Here is a 5,000-nt window from a genome sequence, read left to right on the forward strand (position 1 = left end):
ACACCCCTCTCAAACTCTATTTTTAAGCATTATATATAATAAACAATACATATAAGATACAATGCTGTGATTTCTCAGAATTGGATAGTTTGGATAGCCTGGTGAACCAGCGCCACCCGCTGGACGGCAAAATGTTTTGTCTACGGGTGGGTCTGGCCTCGCATAATGATTCAATGAAGCCAGAATGCCATGAATCTGGCAAACCAATTACAACGCAAAGATGTGTTTTGAATCAAAGCGGCCAGGGTTTTGAGGGAAGGTTGTTCTCATCAACAATCTTCGGATGTATTATGCATCGAGGCCAGACTAAATTAGACATCCACATTTAGTCTGGTTTATCAGGCTATAGTTTGGATAGAAAAGGATAGTGTATGTAATGTTGCTAAAATATGAAGACTGTTTCCTGGTAAACCCATTGCCCTGTCTTTAGTGGTGGGAACATCTGATGCCAGAGGGCATGACTTCTACTTTACTTCATATGTTCTATGTCATGAATGGACAGATGTTACTGAATAAACAAATGACTGTGTGCGCGTGTGCGCGCGCGTGTGCGTGTGTGTGTGCGCGTGCGTGCGTGCGTGTCTTATAGAGCTGTGGATGGCCATTACTGTTAGTGAAAGCCATCTAAGTGCCCAAGTGCAAATGTGTCTTTTCAAGATGTCCGCTAACACACCTTCAACCTCTGCATTACCCTGCCAAACACACACACACACACACACACACACACACACACACACACACACACACACACACACACACACACACACACACACACACACACACACACACACATTCTCATCAGCCCCAGTCCGTCCATTAGCGCTGGCTTTGTTTAGCAAGCAATGACCCACTTGTGTGCTCAGGGACCAGAGCTAAAGCGTTATGCAACGACACACAAACACACTCACACACACACACACACACACACACACACACACACACACACACACACACACACACACACACACACACACACACACACACACACACATCCATACTCTGAGGCAACACTCTCATGACACTCATTCACACGCACAGGCTTTGTGGATTCACAACATACACTATTTATAACCCTGTTCATGCCAGTGTAGTGTGCGTCAGCAAACTCCCACATCCACACTCATCCTCTCTCTACCTCCCTTCATCTCTCTCTCTCTCCCTCCCTCCCTCTCTCTCTCTCTCTCTCTCTCTCTCTCTCTCTCTCTCTCTCTCTCTCTCTCTCCATCTCTCTCTCTCTCTATTATGTAGCCAGATGTATCCACACTCATCCTCTCTCTCCCTCCCTTCATCTCTCTCTCTCTCTCTCTCTCTCTCTCTCTCTCTCTCTCTCTCTCTCTCTCTCTCTCTCTCTCTCTCTCTCTCCATCTCTCTCTCTCTCTATTATGTAGCCAGATGTATGAATCTGTATCTTTTCCTCATCTCTCATCTCATTTCTCCCTTTGCCGGTCTCCCTTGCTCCATCTATTTATTCCTGTTTTCTACTCCCTCCATCTCTTTCTTGCTCTCTTTTCATCTCTCTCTACATATTCATCCATCCATCCATCCATCCATCCATCCATCCATCCATCCATCCATCCATCCATCCATCCATCCATCCATCCATCCTTCTCCCTCTCTGTCTTTAGCACTCTACCCTTCTCTTCCTCCCCACATCACTTTGTTCCTGTATCTCTCTGTCCTTCCATTCTTCTATCATTCTTCTATCATTCTCCCTCTCTTTCTCCCCTCCTCAATGTTTATCTCTGTATCCCTCTCTCCCTCTCATCCCCTATCTCTTCCCCTCTCTATCCTACATATGTCACTCTTGTTTAATCCGGGCTAGGATTGGCCAGGGGCTTATGTAGCGTGTGTGGTGGGGGTGGGCGCACTGGGTGTTGACATCACTGCTAGAATCTGCCGTGTCACCGTGCCTTCTGGCCGGATTGACCCTTTTCTCACATCCAATCAGCTGGCAGCTTGTGTTAACCCCTTGTTGTCTTGTGTGTTTTGTGTTGCAGGTGCCACAAGGGAATGAAGAGTGTCAGGAGAACTGTGAAGCACCAGGAAATGACCCAACCAACCAATGCCATTGGACAGCCAGCGCAATCATACACACTCCTGTGGACCTCGTGCACACACACACACACGCACACACACACGCACACACACACACACACACACACTAATGTTAGGCCCTTGTCAGTGTCATGGAATGTTCCACGTGTATAGTACTGCACCTTCCTCACCCTCTGCTGACTGACATAAAACACACACACACACAACAAACACACACACACACACACACACACACACACACACACACACACACACACACACACACACACACACACACACACACACACACACACACGACACAGTCGTTAAGTATACAGTTCCACCACTACCTACCTCCTCTCCATCAGTTTACCATCAAGATATTACATATACAATACATAAATTCACTCCACTCAGCTACAGTTGCCATCAGTGTTTGAAGTCTGTGTGATTCGCTGCCTGGACAATGGTAAAGGAGGAAGAGGATGGTGGTGGTGATGATGATATCGATGATGACGACGACGATGATGATAAGCAGAACAGATGATGAAGAATCAGAAACTGTGAAAAGGACTGAATGAGCCGTAATGTGAATGTGCTGTGTGTCACATGACCCTCCCGTCTCTGGTCGAACACACAAGTGCCTTAGGCTGTCTGGACAGACGGGCGGCCGGCCGGCTAAAGGGAATTTGATGATGAGCAGAATCTCCAATTAGCGCCCCCATATGGTCTGGCCCCTGTACTGCGAGTGTTATAGTAGCGCTCCAGTCTTCTGATCTGGCGGCGGCAGCCGCAGCACCACTGTCAGGTGCTCCTGCTGAACCCAAACGAAGCCAAACACACAAATTGTCCTTAAAATCGCTTTAAAAACGTTTTTTGTTTTTGCACCCTCACACCAATATTAGCGATATGTTTGCAAACCGAAATGTTTTTATTCCAGATGAAAAAAAGCTAAAGTTCTGAAGCTGATTCAACAAATTTGTAGTCATGTTGAATGCTCGGAAACAGACAGTATGACTTGTTATTCCAGATACGCCCGACCCTTCTGTCGCTTGTATATAACTGAGTGAATTGTGCGAGGAATGAGAGTGTGTGTCTGTGTCTGCCATATCAGTGTGATTGTGTAGGGACAGGAGGGGAAGAGAGAAGTGGAGGAGGAGGAGGTGGAGGAGGAGGAGGGGGGAGGAGATGGCAGGGGATAGGAGAGGAAGAGGAGAGAGTGTCTCCTGTTCCATTCAGGTTTGTGTGGATGTATCGGCCCCAGGACTGGTCCTGTAGAGGCCCCAGGATCAGGGGCCCCGTCTGGGGCAGAGGAGCTCGTAAGGGCTCCTGGGGGGGACGTTTGGGTCCCGCGGGGCCATTGCGAGGTTTTTGTACAGAATCTGTAAAATCTGTGTAGCATGGTGTGGAATCTTTGGAATACAAGCTGTATAGGGAAGAGGGAGGGAGGGGATGGGAGGGGAGGGGAGGGGAGGGGAGGGGTTGGGGTGGAGGGGGTTGTCACAAGAATTATCATTATGTGGTTCTGACTTCCAGTAATATGTGTTGCTCTGGTGATGTTTTCTAAACATTTCTGTTGCCATGGTAGAGAACAATGTGGAATGGGATCAATGTTCTACAAGGTTTTCCTCGCGAGGCTCTTGTGATGTCACTGGTTCTTACAGGTCAGCTCCTACTGTCCCTCTGAGGTCTGGGACACTTTGAGAAAAAGAGAAAGAGAGAAAAACAAGCAATGTTAATTGTTATTACAGACACACACACAAACACACACACACACACACACACACACACACACACACACACACACACACACACACACACACACACACACACACACACACACACACACACACACACACACACACACACACACACACACACACACACCCTTTGCCAGTTAGAGTTACCTGCATCTTTCCAACTCACACACTGCAATCACCAGCCTCTGGTGCCCTGAAACACTATAGGCTCACCCCAGACGAGGGTTCCCTGTGCTGGGCCACATCCTTACGGGATGTCCCCGGTAGATAGCTCTACTGTAGCAGGCCTAGGATGGTGGGGGGGAGAGGCAGGTGTGCAGAGGTATGCCATCCTCCATAGGAGGAGGCATAGGAGTGTGAAGGGTGAAGAGTGTGTGTGTGTGGAGCTGCCTCGTCTACCTCAGTCAGTTTTGTTTATAGTGTGGTCTTCTGTTTGTAATGAACCACTCCTAAGGATATCCACACCTCTACAACCTCTTACAGGGACCAGTGTAGACAAACACACACACACACACACACACACACACACACACACACACACACACACACACACACACACACACACACACCCACACACATACACACACACATTGTAGGAGAACGTTATGGACAGTATCCACAGTGTAGTTGCGAACACACACAGACAGTGAACATGAATACACACACACAGGCAAAGGTAGTCAATAATGGCGGTTTCAAGGTTTACACGGAATAACCAAACACCTCTTCCTCAGCTGTATCTCTCTCTTTCTCTGAACCAATCAAACACGCCGAGTACCTCACTGTCTTTTCCAATCGCATGTGTTCAGTGTCTTTCCCCCTTAAACCATGTTGTGTGTGTTGAAAATGTCTTCACTCAACCGTTCTCAAACAATTGTTCGTGTTCAGTACCTCACCATGTTTGTAACCAGTCAAATTGTATACAGGAAACGCATCATCTCTGTAGACCAATCAAATAACCCACAGTACCTCACGGTTTCTACTCTCCACCAATCAGAAGCATGTGTTTCCTCAAAGGGCGGGTCCAACCCGGTGGCCTCTGAGTGAAGCCACACTCTGTAGGCCCTGTGAGTAGTAGTACGTAGAGTAGACATCTTTTGTAACGACACAATGGCGGCTTAAGAGCTGTGGATCTTTCCGTTGCTGTTTATTTCTTATTTTTTTCCAGGTTGAATCCAATTTTATCACACGGTCTTAGGAACTCAG

At 47.6% G+C, this 5,000-nt stretch overlaps 1 protein-coding gene across 1 annotated transcript in view; it reads left to right on the plus strand.

The window, feature by feature from the left end:
* Positions 1-2,450, plus strand: part of stk35 (serine/threonine kinase 35) — a 19,145-nt gene extending 16,695 nt beyond the window's left edge. The window contains exon 4 of the mRNA XM_063208296.1: positions 1,998-2,450. The gene's annotated coding sequence lies outside the window, so the exon portion shown is untranslated. The remainder of the gene's footprint in view (positions 1-1,997) is intronic.
* Positions 2,451-5,000: the final 2,550 nt, after the last annotated feature.

The sequence above is a fragment of the Engraulis encrasicolus genome, chromosome 10, assembly GCF_034702125.1.
Source record: "Engraulis encrasicolus isolate BLACKSEA-1 chromosome 10, IST_EnEncr_1.0, whole genome shotgun sequence".
Taxonomy (NCBI): Eukaryota; Metazoa; Chordata; class Actinopteri; order Clupeiformes; family Engraulidae; genus Engraulis; species Engraulis encrasicolus.